This window comes from Bos javanicus, chromosome 24, assembly GCF_032452875.1.
Source record: "Bos javanicus breed banteng chromosome 24, ARS-OSU_banteng_1.0, whole genome shotgun sequence".
NCBI classification, from domain to species: Eukaryota; Metazoa; Chordata; class Mammalia; order Artiodactyla; family Bovidae; genus Bos; species Bos javanicus.
The window spans coordinates 3,911,563-3,930,336 of record NC_083891.1 but is presented as its reverse complement, the minus strand read 5'-3'; the positions used below and the strand labels follow the sequence as shown (position 1 = coordinate 3,930,336).

The following is an 18,774-nucleotide window of genomic DNA, read 5'->3' as shown; positions in this document are numbered from 1 at the left end:
AGGTGGAGGTAAGGGAGAGAAGCATACGTTAAAGGCAGTCCCAAAGTTCAGAGTGAGTGAGTGGGAGAGTGTTAGGAGTTAAGGCTCAGGAGAGGAGCAGAAACCAGGACCTGTGAGACGGGCTGTGTTCTGTCTGGTCTCCGGGGTTGGAGGACGATGCTGGCCGTGCAAGGCTGTGGAAAGGGGGTCAGTCTGGGTCGAGCCCCACACTTGGAGGGACTGTGATTCCTGCTTCTTACTTAAGTTTTCTTACCTTTAGAGTTATGACATACTCTCTAAGAGTTATCCTACTGTTGATTTCCAGTGAGGTCAGTTTGAGGTGTTGAAGGACCATCCATCTTATTAGGAGGCGGTATACGTGAAGAGGCTAGCATGGCCTCTGTGTGTCTGAAGGGTTGGGACCTGGGGCCCGTGCTCAGTTCTTGTCTACAGATGTGGTGGCTGCAGGCTCAGACTGCGCATGCTCCTGCAAGCTCAGCCTGCACATGCTCCTGCAGGTAGCAAGTGCAGTGTGGGAAGCAGAAATGGTGGTTGGAGCTCGGGAGGCTGGTCACACAGAGTGTGGGGTGCAGGCAGAGGAGTGAGGATGGGGAAGACACCAAGGACAGTAGAGCCAGTCAAGGGCCAAGAATTTCAAGGCCACCGGTACCGAGCCATAAGGACCTAAAAAAATATAAAATAAAAAAAGGAGGAAGCGTTCCCCTCAAGCCTCTTGGTTGGCACTGTATTTCCAACACGTTGCTTTTCATTCTTCCGTCAACTGTTTCTGTTCATTTTTCCCCTCCTCATTGCTTCGGAGGGGTATTCATTCAGTGTTTTCCCATGCGGGTGCCAAGGTGGGTTTCAGTTGGAATACAGATTCTAATTCAGACTGTGGGTTCATTACAGTAGCTGTTGGTGTCTTAGCTACACGGTCAGAGCCCAGTGTTGACTTTCACTTGTTGCTTCTCCTCAACTGAGGGTGAGAGCTGCTGTTGGGGAACAGGCAGAGGAGGAAGGGCCTCCTGTGTCCCCCGTCCAGTGGGTCTGCAGCTGGGCCCAGAAACATACCCTTTTCCACAAGCATAGGCCTTTTGGATGCTGGTGATCCAGAGATTTGCAACATTCAGATAATGTAGGACCAGTACTAGTTCCCAGAGAGGAAGAAATCATGGAGGTCATGTCTCACTTTACAGATAAGGAATCCCGGAAGTAAAAAGGGCAAATAAAAGGGTGTCAACAGAGTCACCCAGGTGGTTAGTGTAGGGTTCCAGCTCCGTCAGAGCCTTTCATATGCTTCCCTGAGACTTTTGTAGTTAGCTGTATTGGACTATAGATACATAATATTTGGGAATTAACTTAGATCTAAGTAATGATGCCATTTTGTGAATGTCTCTTCCTATCTTAGCAAAACAAATAATTAAGGAAAGCATGTTCGTGCTAATTGTCAAAGCAAGCAAGATTTACCCAGGATAAGCACCTGATCAGGTTATCCCTCAGTGGGTAGTCAAGAACTGAGTGTAAAATGCTTTATAAATCTCATAGAATTTCGCCTAATTAATAGCAAGCATTTTAATTTTGTTTTAAATATCCATATAAATGATAACTCATTTTTTTTAAAGTTATTAAAAGTGTCTGGTTGTTTATTTTGCCTTACAGTGTTCACTTTTCTCTGCTTATTTTTGTCTTATTACCAGTTTTTAAAAAAATCCCAGTGTTTATAGTATGTTATGTTTAGAAAGCTACACAATATATAAAATAGGTAACTTTGAGATCCACTGACTACATAAGTTTAATTTTTAATCAATTTAATTTTCTATACTTTTTATGTGTAGATCAACCCAAACATTGAAATAGTTCCAAAGTTAAATAAGATTTACTGTACTTTGATTTAAATATAGGAGTTACCCTTATGGTAACATATTCAACTTATTCAGCGTATGGTTTTATTCAACATATTTTTCTGCTTCAAGTAAAAAATGTTTAACTGTTAAATTATCAATTAAAATACTAGTTTTTATCTCTATGACTTTTTTATAAGATATAATAAGCAAGGTAATTTAAAGTTACCTAATGTAGTTTTAAATTACTGCATTAGAAAGGTGCTTTATGCACTTCATTAGCTTATGGAAAAATTGAAATGCTGCAATAATTGTAAATTACAATATGTAATATTCGCCCAAACTGCTTTTTATACTAAGCACTCTTAACAAATTGAAACACTTTAGTAGCATTAAATCATTCATGGAGTATGTATGAACAGAAACTTAATGTTAATTCTTCAGTGTTTTTTTCATTATAAGATTTCTTATTTATAAAGTAACCACATCTAATTTAAAGAAAATATTATTGCCACTCTACTTTATCTGCTTCTCATCAGTAGAATAACAGAAACTAGACTGAAAACGTGAGGAAACCACGGCTGTTGTGCTGGCGTCTGGCTATTCCATCAGGAAGCACAGAGTCCGAGCAGGGCCCCCTTTGGGAGCAGGCCGGGTGATGCCGCGGCATTTGGTGTCCTCCGTGACACGTGAGTGTCTTTTGTCGCCTGCAATCACGTCCACGCGCCTGAGCCCGGGCTATGGGGACTGAGCGGTGCTGCTTTGCTGCGGGTCAGCTTTCATGGACAATTAGTGTCCTCACAGGACTCGGGCCGCCACTTGTCGGAAGTGTTTACCGTAAGGACCTCATCTTGGGCCGGAGCAGCCACATCCCGGGCCTGGGTCTCTGGGGAAGCGGTTCCTGTGAGCCTTTTCTTGGCGACAAGTCATGCGATGGCTCCTTGCTCCGTGCCCGGCGTCACTTTTGTAAGAAGCCTTAGGCCGTTCAAATTTCCTGGCTGTTTTTCCTCTGCGCTCGTCGCGTTTGCTCCTGTCCCCTCTCAGTAGCTGTCAGGGCCTACGGGGCGTGATTGTTCTGACAGGACTGGAAGGCGCCGTCTTCCTGCTCTTGGGCTCTGTGTCAGGATCCACACGTCTGAAGCCCCGCGAGCTGACTGGTTCCAGCAGCCCCGGAAGTCAGCCAATAAATCTTCACCGTCACCCCTCACGGCCACCTGATTGCTCTTCTTACCTCATCGCACCGAGAAAACGGACACTTCAGAACCAGGGTTCCGCAGCCCCACAGGTAGACAGGGACTTGAAAGGTTGACCTTTGAAGGTTGTCAGGAGACACTTGTGGACACCTGTGACATTTCCGTGCTTCAGTTTTATTTTGCCATTCGTGGGCTTTTTGTTTTGGAAAGGCGTTTCTATGCGTGCTTACAGATTACAAAAAGATTATCTTCATATGACAGTTTTCTTTTCCACAGGCCCTTAATCTTTTATAGATGTGTTTAAGTTTTCAAAAGACACTGCAAGTTTTAAATATTCTCCGATATCTAAGAATGATGTTTTAAGCACCAGGAAATAAAGAAGCTGAATGTCCTCACTTGTATATGAATTTGATATACCATATACCATATATGATATACTATTTTGTGCTTTTTAAAAAAATATTTACATTTTGGTTTTCAGTTACATTTTTTGGAGAGAAGAAAAGCACACACACACATGTTCATTTGTCATTTTTTTTTTTGTATATGTACTTTACCCTTGTAATACTCTTCCCAAGTAAATTCTCTTTGTTTAAAATCAGTAATTCCTTATTAGGCACAGAGTTCGTTTTATAAAAGGCCCTGGATTGTACAGATTCAAGGAAAACATGACCTTGGGTGTCTCAGCTCGACATGTACAAACAAGGTTGGCATTTAGTTCTGCTGTTTGTTTGAATTCAGGAATCTCAGTGAAATTGCTCATCTCAACACTGTTAGTATTTTCTCTTTTCCAATAACTTCTGAGATACTACAGATTCATTTTCTCTCTAGCATAGGGATGTTCCCTTTTTGTCTCTCATAAATTTTCATAGGTGAGTGTTGAATATATTGTCCTTCACATGTTGGCCAGGTCCATTGATAGGCCCTTAGTGGATATGAAATTAACATTACTCTTTGGCAAATAACAATTACAAAGATGTTTTCCTCCTGTCCTTTTGATATATTTAAACAAACAACTATGCTAAGGGAAATTACTGTGGATGTTTAATTGTCTGGTTTTCTTGTGATGCAACAGCCTTAAGTATAATTTTTTTTTTTGATGCCCAGTTCTTAAATTCTGAGGTGTTACGTTGTGTAATCCATGTAGAAGATTTCCTGTGACCTGTTTTGTTTCTGTTCTGTTCTCATGAACTGATGCTGTTAAGATGGGCCAGTGAACCTGCTTTTAGTTTAGTAAATACACTGGCTTCAAATGGATATGTGCTAAAAGAGAAGATAATTCTTTTCAGTTGTGAGAACTGTAAGCCATGATAAATGATTTTCCTTTACAAACTTCCGCATCTCTGAGACAGTATTAGTTTTTCCTTTAATTACCGGCTGCCGTAATGCTTCCTATCCATAACTGTCGGCAGAGCGGACTGTCCCCGAGCAGAGGGTACGGCCTGTTTACTCAGCCGTAGCGAAGAGTGCTCAAGCCCCACCAAGTCTGAACTGCGGCGCGGGGGAGCGTCCTTCATTTAAATATTTAAATATTAATGTTTAATTGTAGAGGCAGGAAACTTCAATGTCATTTTAAGGATACCCAACTTTACCCGGGCGTCTTTGTCCCTTACCAACTTTAGGGCCTTGTCTTGAATCTTCATGTCGCGTGGAGGGAGGCAACCTTGCGGCCATTTTGGAAAGTCAGAAGGTTTTTCTGTCTTCTTATTTTCTTCTTTTCCCCATTTTAAAAAAACAACCACAGAGAAGCTGTTGTCAAGGGTGGCTCTCTCAAAAATGGCTTAGTTGACATTAGCTGAAAATGAGCAGAACGACACTAACTACTAATTGATTACAGTAATTACCAGTCTTTGGCTAGTTTGTATTGGCAAACTCTATGTACTCCTGGAATAAATGTGAACTTGCAGAATGCAAGGAAAAGGTCACTCTCATTTGCATGATAGGCTTCATTAGAATATGCTAAGGACGAGACCTAGTGTTTTATGACTTCAGGTGATGAATAGCTACCATATTACTCTGCTAGATGAAAGCATGTTTCAGTCACCTTAATTTACATGCATTTTTTTTTTTTAATTCCAAGAAAAATCTTTTAGGTTATGGCAGTGGAGAAGCATATTGTGATTTGAACCGAAATATTTTATGTGTTTGCTTTTTGAAATAGCAAAAATCTTTTAGGTAGGATTATTTTGAAGGCTATTTTTAATGGTAAGGTTAGAATAATGATAAAGCCTTTTCTATATTAGATCTTCTAGTATTATAACTTTTGTCAGTCATAAAAGAAAATGGTTTTTTAGTGGTTGTTTGAATAAAATATAGGTTAACTCATTGGAGCTTTAATTTTAGATTTTAGCTTACATCTTTAGTATGCTGTAGACTTATTACCTAGTGAGCTTTATTGAATCCTAGAATACATTGATTTTCACTTTAAAATAATGCAATTTCATCACTTCATTAATTTTTTCCTCTTAACATTTATGCTTAATTAGTACTATTTCTGTACTGAGATCTAAAAAAAAATACAAAATGTAGGTACAGCCATTATATAATGCCTATTTTTACTGGAAACTGGGACACACAGGATACCTTTGCCAGTTGTTTTCATGGCATCTGTTCAGTGCAAAAGTGGTAGGGGTTGTATAAAAATAAAATAAGGATAATTCTCTGCAACCCTATCTAAATACATATTTTTAAAGTCAAGAATTATGTTTCCCATTACACAAATGTTCTCATTTATGGTCTCTGATCGTATAGTGATGGCTCCTATTAGCTGTCATTATCCTCATATTCTCATTATGAGAGAAAAATACTCTTAGCTCCTAAAAGTATCTTTATGAGAAGTATCAGCTCCTAATTAGCAGTGACTATAATCTGTTGGAACACAGGGTTAACACTTCCTAGATATGTTGCTATTATAAAGTTTCTTCATCTTCGAGAAGCCATTCCTCTGAGTAAAACTATGTAGAGAATGAAAAAGTGGACAATTTTTTCTTTCATCAGATGCGGTTTTGTAATAAAATTGTACAATGAGCTTGCAACAGCTTTTTAAAATATCATTGCTGCCACTGAATAGGTCTATAATTTATTTATTCAGGAATGTTGGAGGCATTGTTGATTTATTTGTTTTTAGAGAAGTTTTGTTAAGCGAGATAATGAGCAGAGCTGGTGTTAATCATTTACTATGCAACTCTAAAGAATGAAAATTTTGCATATTTTTAGCACTGTTGGGGAAAATAAATTCACTCAATGCTAATGGTCTGTTGTATAATTTTAAAAAATACTATCTTACTCTGGAGAAATATGATATACTCATGTGTTTTGCTAAAAGCTAAACTAATCAATATATAATTATACGTTTATATGTGCATATATATTAAGCGATCATGATTATTTGTTATCTGTAAAGATTAAAAATTATTTATTGTTGGTTGTTTATTATTATTGTTGGACCTATTGCCATAGGTCCCGGGTTGGAGCCCTGGGTTGGGAAGATCCCCTGGAGGAGGGCATGGCTACCCACTCCAGTATTTTTGCCTGGAGAATCCCATGGGCAGAGGAGTCTGGCGGGCTGCAGTCCATGGGGGTCACACACAGTCGGATACGACTAAGCAGCAGCGGCAGCAATGCCATAGGTGACCACTGTACTTTCTCATATATACCTCTAGGTATACAGGTTCACCAAAGAACTACAGGTGTCAATGTGTGTGTGTGAGTGTGTGTGCACACAAATATAGATGTACGCACACACATGTTTAGGTATATATTTTCAGAGGATCACAGACAGTTTTTTTAATATTCTGATTTGGAGTGATGCTAATTTTTAAATTCTTAGGGTGGTGTTACACATTCTAGATTTAAAGCAATTCTAGTAAAATTAGGTATAATCATTTAAAACGCTAATTATGCATATATATATGTATATATATGTGCGTTTGTGTGAGGGCGTCCCAGCTGGTGTTAGTGATAAAGAACCCGCCTACCAGTGCAGGGGACACAAGTTTGATCCCTGGGTCAGGAAGATCCCTTGGAGGAGGGCGTGGCAACCCACTCCAATATTCTTGCCTGGAGAATCCCACAAACAGAGTAGCCTGGCGAGTTACAGTCCGTGGGGTCACAAAGAGTCAGACAGGACTGAAGCAACTTAGCATGCAGCATGCATATATATATGAATAGGATCTTTTGCTGTATGTCTTCTGTTTGAGAGCATTTGGATGTTTATTAAAAACTTGGCTTTCTAAAACAAGGACAAATTCATTTCAAACTCTGAAAGTTTTTTATGTTGGGTTTTATGATATTTTGTTGATTTCTGTAAATATTAGTTGAAATTATGAAGATAAGTGTCATACAATATAAAATTTGGGGATGGATTGAAAATTAGAAGTATACAGTGGTAACCATGTCTTGGGTGAGTTCAGTGTCTTTCTTTATGTTCACTATTCAATTAAGAAGTCAGACATTATTTTCTGTTCAGTTCTGTCTATATGAATTGAATACTGTAGGATTTGTACTTCTGAATGAACACTGGAAGATGAGTACTAGAATTTCTAAAGTTAATTTCAGGTATATCATAGAAATTGTAAGTCACTTTAAGGAGATTTGAAAAGGAAGGTGAACTTTCCTGAAGTAAAATATTTGATGTCTTGAGTTACTTATCTCTTAGTCAGGTTATACGATAAAAACTCCTTTGCAGTAGACTTTTTACATTACTTGAATCTTGAGACATCCATCCTTTGTAATTTTGGTATATGACTATGATTAAGACTTCCTGGGAAAATCTTATATACACACATGCACACGTATACATGTGTATGTATATGTGTGTGTATATATATATAATGTATCTGAAACTTTATGTATATGCAAATATACACATCAGTAAACATACATATGTACAATAAATAATTTGAACAGGCATGTACATGCTTCTAAATTAGCCTAAAATAACCTTTGTAATTTAATTAAAGTGACTATTTTATCTCACTTGGATGTGATGAAAGACAGCTGTAAGCTGAATTATTTAAGCAAAAAGCAAGCACTGTAAAAGCATTTATAGGACAGTGTAGGGCAGAAAGCCCTCATTTTGGGTAGTTTTATTAGTATAACAAGGAAACTAGCTCTTTCCTGCATCCTCAATGAATCAACCTTTTAATTATAACTTGACTTCCCATGGGCCTTATAAACCGGTGATAATTCATGCTGGTCAATCAATATAAGCATTCTGGTTTATTTAGTATTTTTTCATGGTTTTTATCTAAATATAATAGTATCCTGATTTATTCATCTGTTTTGTTTTCTTTTAATTTGGCCAACTCTAGATACACTGTGACGGAGAAGGCAATGGCACCCCATTCCAGTACTCTTGCCTGGAAAATCCCATGGATGGAGGATCCTGGCAGGCTGCAGTCCAGGGGGTGGCTAAGAGTCGGACACGACTGAGTGACTTCACTTTTACTTTTCACTTTCCTGCATTGGAGAAGGAAATGGCAACCCACTCCAGTGTTCTTGCCTGGAGAATCCCAGGGATGGGGGAGCCTGGTGGGCTTCCGTCTATGGGGTCACACAGAGTCGGACACGACTGAAGTGACTTAGCAGCAGCAGCAGCAGATACACTGTGAAGTCATGTTATTAGGACCCTGGAGTTGAAGATATGTTCTTGGACTAGAGATTGACTTTATCTTTAAATTCATAAATTTATATCTGATATTCACCCAAACTATTTTATATTTAGTCTCCATGTTGAATCCGTATCTCTCAAACATTGACAATTTCCCTTGGTTGTCAAATGTACACGCCTAAGTTTTTGTAACAATGAAGAGTACACTGGGCATGGAAACTTCCTCTCTTATGTCAGTGACAGAGGCTGCAAACCGAGAGTAGGTGCTGTCTGGACTGTCATTCTCTCTGAATAAACTGTCCAGCCAGATTTTACTATGATCACCTGCTGTAGCATTGAAAGTGGAACCCTGGGGTGAAGAAAAGTTTACGAGGCAAAAGCAGTATGGTTCTTGCCTGGAATTCTGCATGTGAAAGTGAAAGTTGTGCAGTCATGTCTGACTCTTTGTGACCCCATGGACTGTAATCCATGGAATTCTCCAGGCCAGAATACTGGAGTGGGTAGCTGTTCCCTTTTCCAGGGGATCTTCCCAACCCAGGATCAAACCCAGGTCTCCCACATTGCAGGCAGATTCTTTGCCAGCTGAGCCACCAGGGAAGCCCAGGAATACTGAAGTGGATAGCCTATCCCTGCTCCAGGGTGTATCTTCCTGACCCAGGAATCTAACAAGGGTCTCCTGCATTGCATAGGGATTCTTTACCAGCTGAGCTACCAGGGAATTCGGCAAATCAATTGGGAAAGCTGAGACAACAATGAGAAGAATTCCTGAAGTACTTTTTAATGGTAAATTACATTCTGGGATGATTCTGGGTATTTTAGCTCATTAGCTGTGTATAGTCATCAAAGCGTTGCTTTTGATTCTTCATGTTTCCTATGCTCTGCATTTGATTTAGTAAAGATGAAATTTGGAAGACTTAAAATAGAATTGAGGATATTAAGAGAATGGATTTTCCATAGAGAACAATTGTGTAAGGAACCCTATCTCTCCCCCTTACTGTAATATTTAAGAGGACATACTTCCTTAACTATAAAAGAATAACATTTAGAAATTAACAGCCTGAAAGAACAGTTAAATATTTGCCTTCTTAAATATATAGTGAAATTTAATTTGAAGAGAGATGAGACCAGTACCTGAATTAGTTTGAGACATAAGAAATTGCTGATTTTGGGGCTGCCTTTTTTCTATTTAGTTCAACCTAATATTTTTTAGAGATAGCCTAAATCATGCTTTGTTCTATTTTGAATATTTGTTAATAGAGCATACAAGTCTGCTCTTTGCTGTTTTGTTTAAAGTAAAATCAGAACTCAGAGATGAAGATTACCATTTTTTGTTCGGCTCATATTATTTTAGGAATTGGTTGGGTATTTAAACAATTTTTCCCCCCGTTGTTTCTTCCTTGCTTGTAGAACGTGGCTACAGTAACCCACAGTGTCTCTCCTCAGATTTTTCTACTGAAGTGAAGGGACGCTCCACCTGTGTTGTCTTAGTGTCTTGTCTGGTCAGTCTTTTTCTATAAGTGCTGTGGTTTGGATAAAAAGTAGTATCTTACTTTATGTATGGTGTATTCTTGATGTAGTTAACGACTGAATTTAGAATAATTATGGACATTGAGGCCATTTAGGACCCATATTTTAATTGTTCGGAAACCACTAAGTAAGGAAACTAGGAAGGGTGGAGAGAGGAGGAAAGATTTGGGAGATGTAGGAAGCTGACTCGCAGTGGGGAAGGGTGGCTTTGGGTGTGAAGCTTGGACGATGAGCTAGAAACAGAGGGAGAGAACACCCGAGAGGGGGCACGGGGCAGTGCTTAGGGACTACAGTGTCGCGGGAAGCATTTAAGTTATGCAGGATTTACAGTGACCTCATTTAGCTGGGGATATGTATTAAATGGCAGGTAGTTGGAGGTCGAGTTTAGAGCTTGAACGAGAGATTCAAGCAGCAAATAATGTGTGCCTGTTTTTATGTGGACATAAGCAAAAAAATATTTAAGAATCATTATTATATAGTTGCTGGAATTATGGAAGTGAGTGATAATGACCAGATAGAAAAAATATATATATTAAAAAAAAACAGTATAGCACTAACTTTTGTTTCTCCTTGCTCCCCAACTAGAACAGACAGGAATGTGATTGGTTAGGCTTATCTTGTTTGTAACCCCATGGACTGTAGCCCGCCTGGCTCCTATGTCCATGAGATTTCCCAGGCGAGAATACTGGAGGAGGGTGCCATTTCTTTCTCCAGGGGATCTTCCTGATTCAGTGATTAAACCTGTGTCCCCCAGGTCTCCTGCATTGGCAGGCAGGTTCTTTACCCGCCGAGCCGCTGGAGAAGCCCTATCCACCTGCTTGTGTGTGTGTGTGTGTGTGTGTGTGTGACACCCCAATTCTCCTTTAATGTTTTGGTTCTTCCTTAGATATAAGGTAATAGGATGATAATATGAAGCTTTCATATTTATGAAATAAAAAAGATTCTCCATGAGTTTTTAAATTACTAAATCAGATAAGGACCATTGTAAAGTTTATTTGAAGTAGAGAATATTCCCTTTTAGGATAAGTAGTGATAAAATCCTAATGAGTTGTCACAGTTTTAAGATTGTGAAATTCCCTAATTGGTATTCATACAGGTATTTTTAATGGAGATAACCTCTTGCAATCTAAAGATGTTGTGAAAGAAATTTTACTGTACTCCTTCTGCCTTTATCTGGGACATTTTGTTTTCTTACGTGTTTATATATTGTGTTTGTTGCCTCTAAAAGAATAGGTGTATTATGATTTGTTACCTGCTTTCTGCTCATAAGACACATTTTTTCATAGTTTAACGTTTTTGAATTGTTATGTGTTTAATAGGCCGTAAATATGGTGGTATTTTTTTCACCTTTGAAATGGATGTTTTTAAGTCATTTCTCTATCTCAAAATCGGTATTCAGAATCAGAATGAAGTGACACTGGACAACACATTATTGTAACTCTTGGCACAAGTCCTTCAGTGACATCACGGGCCCTTTGGTTAGTTGATTGCAATTTGAGCTCTCCAGTTATTTCATGTTATGGAGTCCAGTGTTTAACCTCTGGCTGAAACACTGGTATTCCTGACTTGGAGGCAGTAGATTAACCTGAGGATTGGTGATGTAGTCAGTGTTCCTCCCCAGGTTTCCTCTCTTACTGGTCACCTTCTTGGGAAACGGTCCCTGATTTGTATGTTCTCACTGCCCTGAGGCAGCTTGGAGCTTCCCCAGGGATATTTTTATTCATCTTTGTACCTCCAGGGCTCCATCACGACACTCACATACTATACGATATGTGAGAATGGAAGTAGGGTAGCGAGTGGACTCACGACCTCTGAGCTGACCATGGCCCAGAACTGGTTTTTCTTTGTAAAGGTCCATGATGTTACAGACTTGGTGAAATGCCACCTCTGTAGTCAACATGATGGAACTTGTAGTTTGCTTAGATGCTTTTCCTCTTAAATAGCATGAGAGGCTGGCTGGGAAATCAAGAAAAATTAATTTGCCTCTAGCTACTATGTTTTTATTTTACTAAATAAGACATTGGTTATAGAATATTTTAAAATTACAGAAAATTCTGAATAAGAATTCTAGCTTAGTATTTCTGCACAGATAGTTACAGTGAATTTTTAATTTATTTATTTATGTATATATTTATTTTATTAATCAGATCATCTGTTTTGTTTACATTTGTAGATGACATGAAATTTAAAGCAATTTTTTTTCCAAATTATACTAAAGTGTTTCTCTCTAACGAAAATATGGTATATTGATATATTCTTTATTGTGATTTTAACTTATCTTTCATTTAAACCTAAAATATAGATTTAAATCAAGGTCCTTCAAACTAAATAAATGCATGGAGAGGATATAGGCTTATGTTTGGCATGATTTTTCTTTCACTAAAGCTGGTTATGTTTATAATTGAAAGGTATTAATGTATGTACATTTTCTGATTATATTGCAAAGGACAATAGCTATAATATTTCTTTCATAGAAATGTAGCAATAAGAATTATTATAACTGTAGACCTGTAGGGGTCTTTCACAGAGGCTTTGTGTGAATATACCTTTTCTGAATTTTAGAATGCATATTGAAATTGTTGCTATGCTTTTTACTTATTCCTTATTGCCAAACTCAGACTTAAATTGAAGAAAGTAGGGAAAACCACTAGACCATTTGGGTATGACCTAAATCAAATCCCTAACGATTATACAGTGGAAGTGAGAAATAGATTTAAGGGACTAGATCTGATAGACAGAGTGCCTGATGAACTATGGATGGAGGTTTGTGATATTGTACAGGAGACAGGGAGCAAGACCATTCCCATGAAAAAGAAATGCAAAAAAGCAAAATGGCTGTCTGGGGAGGCCTTACAAATAGCTGTGAAAAGACGAGAAGCGAAAAGCAAAGGAGAAAAGGAAAGATACACCCATTTGAATGCAGAGTTCCAAAGACTAGCAAGAAGAGATAAGAAAGCCTTCCTCAGTGATCACAGCAAAGAAATAGAGGAAAACAATAGAATGGGAAAGACTAGAGATCTCTTCAAGAAAATTAGAGAAACCAAGGAACATTTCATGCAAAAATGGGCTCAGTAAAGGACAGAAATTGTATGGACCCAACAGAAGCAGAAGATATTAAGAAGAGGTGGCAAGAATATACAGAAGAACTGCACAAAAAAGATCTTCATGACCCAGATAATCATGGTGTAGTCATTTACCTAGAGCCAGACATCCTGGAATGTGAAGTCAGATGGGCCTTAAGAGGCATCAGTACGAACAAAGCTAGTGGAGGTGATGGAATTCCAGTTGAGCTATTTTAAATCCTAAAAGAGATGCTGTGAAAGTGCTGCACTCAGTATGTCAGCAAATTTGGAAAATGCTGCAATGGCCATGGGACTGGAAAAGGTCAGTTTTCATTCCAATCCCAAAGGCAATGTCAAAGAATGCTCAAACTACCGCACAATTTCACTCATCTCACATGCTAGTAAGGTAATGCTTAAAATTCTCCAAGCCAGACTTCAACAATACATGAGCCATGAACTTCCAGATGTTCAAGCTGGCTTTAGAAAAGGCAGAGGAACCAGAGATCAAATTGCCAGCGTCCGCTGGATTCATCGAAAAAGCAAGAGAGTTCCAGAAAAACATCTATTTCTGCTTTATTGACTATTCCAAAGCCTTTGACTGTGTGAATCACAATAAACTGTGGAAAATTCTTCAAGAGATGGGAATACCAGACCACCTGACCTGCCTCTTGAGAAACCTGTATGCAGGTCAGGAAGCAACAGTGAGAACTAGACATGGAACAAGAAATTGGTTCCAAATAGGAAAGGGAGTACGTCAAGGCTGTATATTGTCACCCTGCTTGTTTAACTTACATGTAGAGTACATCATGAGAAACGCTGGGCTGGAGGAAGCACAAGCTGGAATTGATTGCTGGGAGAAATATCAATAACCTCAGATATGCAGATGATACCATCCTTATGGCAGAAAGTGAAGAAGACCTATAGAGCCTCTTGATGAAAGTGAAAGAGGAGAGTGCAAAAGTTGGCTTAAAGCTCAACATTCAGAAAACTAAGATCGTGGCATCTGGTCCCATCACTTCATGGCAAATAGATGGAGAAACAGTGGCAGACTTTATTTTGGGGGGCTCCAAAATCACTGCAGATGGTGACTGCAGCCATGAAATTAAAAGACACTCCTTGGAAGAAAATTTATGACCAACCTAGACAACATATTAAAAAGCAGACACATTACTCTGCCAACAAAGGTCCATCTAGTCAAACCTATGGTTTTTCCAGTAGTCATGTATGGATGTGAGAGTTGGACTATAAAGAAAGCTGAGTGCCAAAGAATTGATGCTTTTGAACTGTGGTGTTGGAGAAGACTCTTGAGAGTCCCTTGGACTGCAAGGAGATCCAACCAGTTCATCCTAAAGGATATCAGTGCTGAATATTCATTGGAAGGACTGATGTTGAAGCTGAAACTCCAATATTTTGGCCACCTGATGCGAAGAGCTGACTCATTTGAAAAGACCCGGATTCTGGGAAAGATTGAAGACAGGAGGATAAGGGGTTGACAGAGGATGAGATGGTTGGATGGCATCACTGACTTGATGGACATGAGTTTGAGTAAACTCTGGGAGTTGGTGATGGACAGGGAGGCCTGGCGTGCTGCGGTTCATGGGGTCTCAAAGAGTTGAACATGACTGAGTGACTGAACTAAACGGAACCTGTCCTGAATTTTAGAATGGACATTGAAGTTGTTGCTATGCTTTTTACCTCTTGATGGATTAGAAAATGTTGATTTCCTTACTATAGAGTACCAAATAAATAATAAGGATTAATTTTTCCCTTTTGAGGGAATTCTACTTTTACTCTGTATCTGCTCCTTTTAATTTCAAATTTGAAACAAAAATTGTGTTCTGAATACCCACTGTTGTAATAGCTAACTAGTTAGATCATACTATATCTAAGGCTATTCTGTTGACAAATGTCATTAGATAATTGCATTATTATCTTTATATTAAGATTATGTTGATGGAAGTTTAAATGTCAGGTTTCTCCTTTTGAAAGCAGACATGGGGGTTGTAAAGGAGAGGCTGAATTTGTTCCTAGAAGAGGTGCTTCCTTTTAAATTTTGGATTTTGGACTTGAGTAGAATTTTGAGGAGAAGTATAGTTTGTAGGATTGATTCTTAGCTCTCTCCTGGTGGTGTTGGTGTGTTACGATAATCACTGCTCGAATTCCTTTATCCAGGTTCCCTGGAAAAGCAACATCGGCCATCCTTTGTGTGTTACTGTGGGCTCTGATTTATGGGTGCCCAGCACAGCAGTGGTGAAGGTCCGTTTTTCCCAAACATGGAGACTACTGGTTTTGGTTGGACCACACACTGTTGTTTGGTTTACAGTGGTTTCTTCTCATTGTGTGTTCAGTACTGTCTTTGAATGGTAAGAGTTATTACTTGTAAAAGGTTCCGATGGAGGTTTAGATATTATTGTTTAGTTTGATTGGTTGTAGATATGCTGCCCATTGTTTGTAAATATATTTTTAATTTATGAATAATGGAAACACATTTACTGTTCTTATATTTAGACTTATAGGAGGTTTTCTTAGGGGAGAAAATGAGAATAGGGCAAGACCAGAGCACTTAGAAGTTGATAAATTTCAGAGAAATTTTTACTACAATAGAAACTTTAAAAAAAAAAAGTTTTGTCCAATAATCCCCAAAATTGGAAACAACCCAAATGTTCATTACTGCAAAGCTCAAAAATAAGGTGAACTAAAGCAATATATTGTTTATTATTTTATATTAACATAAAACATTACATTATTATATTATAATTATGTTAAAATCATATAATACTGTTACATTTATTATATTGCTTAAGGATATGTACATGTGTGGTAAAAGTGTAAAATCAAGTAAAGGAATGATAAAATGATTCTCCATGTAGTTATTTTTCAGAGTAGGCAGTGAGATGAGATTAGGGAAGAGCACCCAGGTTGCTTTATATTATACTTCATTTTTACCTCGAGTTACATGTATTCTTTGGTTAATATCAAATATTATTTAAACAAAACACTTTTTAAAATTTTACTCTTTTGCTGTAATACATTTGGGCTGCTCTAACAGATTCCACTGGGCACCTTCTAAACAGCAGATTCTTATTTCTCATCGTTCCAGAGGCTGGAATTCCAAGGTTCAGGTTTTTGCAGATTTGGTGTAAGATGAGGATCTGCTTCCTGGTTGATATATGACCATCTCCTTGTGTCCCCACATGGCTGGAGGGCAAGAGAGCACTATGGCATGAGGTCTCTTGTAAGAACACTAATCCTTTTCACTGGGGCTCCACCGTACCACCTAAGCTGTTCTCGGCATCCCCATTTCCTAACGCCACTGGGGCTTAGGTTTCAACACAGGACACACATTTGGCTTGTAGTACTTGTTTCTTAGTCGCTGAGTTGTGTGCAACTCTTCGTGACCCCAAGGTGTGCAGCTCGCTAGGCTCCTCTGTCCGTGGGATTTCCCGGGCAAGAATACTGGAGTGCATTACCATGACCTTCTCCAGGGGATCTTCTTGACCCAGGGATCAAACCCTGGTCTTCTGCTTGGCAGGTGAATTCTTTACCACTGAGCCATGTTTTACCACTGAATACATGTGGGAAGCCCACAAGTACTTGTGGAGAATCATAAATGTACCCCTATTGAGGTGAATTAAAACATTCTCCTAGCATTATCTGAATAGCTATGTCTTTTTGAGGGAGGTACTTAGTGGTGTAACGGAAGGTAAGCCAGGATGTGGAACGTTATCTGATTTGGACAGAAGGAGCTGAACATTGCTCATTTCTTCATGGGGCGATAAAAAAATTATTTTTCAATGACTTCTGTATATATTTGGTCAGCAATTATCAGTAAAAGCTTGTGAGATTTTTATGGTATTCAGGATACCAGTATTCAAGCAGATTTTCTTTTGTCAAAATTATGCATGACAGTTTAAAATCAGCTGATGTATTATTGCTGCATTTTTTTGTTTTACTAAGAAACATTAAAAACAACTCACAAAGTCTTATTTTAACATAGTTTATTGATTCAAATAAGATTTTGAGTCCACTTCCGTTTTATCCCTTTTTATTTTAAAAGCTAAGGGGAAAAAATTTTTCCCATGACTTTCAATCTATAGAAAATGAAAAGAATTGTAACTTTATGGTGGTAATCATAAACAGTACATTAGGTTTTCTGTAATAACATGTACCATTAAAAAGCTTCATAATGGCAGCATCTTGCGATCTTTACATCGCAACGAGGAGGAAAGGAGAGCATTCAGCATGAGACTTTCTCGATGTTCTTACCTGCCGTGGGCCCGGCAGTGTCACAGTGTCATCGGTGCATGCGGGCCCTTCTGTGCCCGCTGACAGAGACAGGCAGCTCTCCTGTCTCTCCGTTACCACCTTGTGTAACTGGAAGGACTCCCCGAAGCCAGCCTGTGTCGCGCAGTCCTAGATGAGGTCTTCATGGGTGCTGACCATAAAAAGTTCATCAAAGTAATGAGGCGAGGAGAGCGCGTGGTGCTCATGGGCAGAGCTCAGCACCAAGGAGTGTGAACTGGCTCCAGCTGTGACAATAAAACAGCAGGTGGCTGCTGTCATTAGGGGTGGCAGATGAGGCGGGGGCCTAACATGCAGCCCACAGAACCCTCATTTGTTAGCCATCGCCACTGTACCATGCAAAATAGCTTCCGTCTCAGTCATTTTTGCTTTGCAAAATATCATATGTAGCCGGAGGAGTACTCGAGCCCCGTGTACACATGTCTCCTCCCCGTCCCGGCAGTCTGGTCTGCTCTGGTCTGACCTTTCCTCACGTGACGCTTTCCTGCATTCACTTCCCCTTCACCTTTTTGCCAGAAAGTGCTACTTTATCAAGTCCTGTTGAGTGTGGCTTTTATTATTCCAAGAATCTACTTGAATTTTTTAGTAACGGTGCCATTCTTGCCCAAGTGCTGCAGCTCTTTAGTGTTACGGGGTATTTACTTTGTCAATGATGGTAAATGAGCTACTAGTCCTTTTGGTTTTCATACTTTCCTTGCCATCCTCTGAAGAAATTGGAACTGCAGTGAAAGAAATAGGAAGAAACAAAACAACAGTATACAAACAATTTTCATGAGTTTCCTGAGGTGCCATACCATACATTTCGTAATTCACTTTTCTGAGTAATTTCAGTTTAGGAAGTAAAGCATGGTGTTGTTCTGATAATAGTGGGTTTGCAAACATTGATGCAGTTGTTATGGTTGAACGTATAAGAGCAGACCCAAGTTTTAATATCTTATTTGGGGACTAAAATCTCTAAATAATAGAAGCCATTATTTTTCCTTTAATACTGTAGGGAATGGAAATTAAATTAGTTTGAGAAGAAGAAACTGGAGAAACAAAGCATCTTATTACCAACTATAACAGTTAGATAAGGATGAAAGCCTGTCACCTTTGTTTTGGAGTTTTCTAAAGCAAACTGAGGACAGAATTCATTCAGCAAAGAAAAAATATTTTTTATATAAAATCAATTGTATTTGTGGTTATTGAGAGGAGAAAGAGGACAGCTGGTTTAAGCTTTGAGGATCAATTCTGGTAATTTTGTAGCATATCTGATACTC

The 18,774-nt window shown here is 38.8% G+C and overlaps 1 protein-coding gene and 1 long non-coding RNA gene across 2 annotated transcripts in view; one reads left to right on the top strand and one right to left on the bottom strand.

Annotated features, from left to right (window-relative positions):
- Nucleotides 1-18,774, top strand: part of ZNF407 (zinc finger protein 407) — a 388,042-nt gene that overhangs the window by 109,322 nt on the left and 259,946 nt on the right. The gene's annotated exons all lie outside the window — the stretch shown is intronic.
- LOC133237459 (uncharacterized) lies at nucleotides 2,838-18,265 on the bottom strand. Its single transcript, XR_009733201.1, has 2 exons — nucleotides 17,480-18,265; nucleotides 2,838-4,808 (listed from the first exon to the last, which is right to left on the bottom strand). It is a non-coding gene; the product is annotated as an uncharacterized LOC133237459 (long non-coding RNA).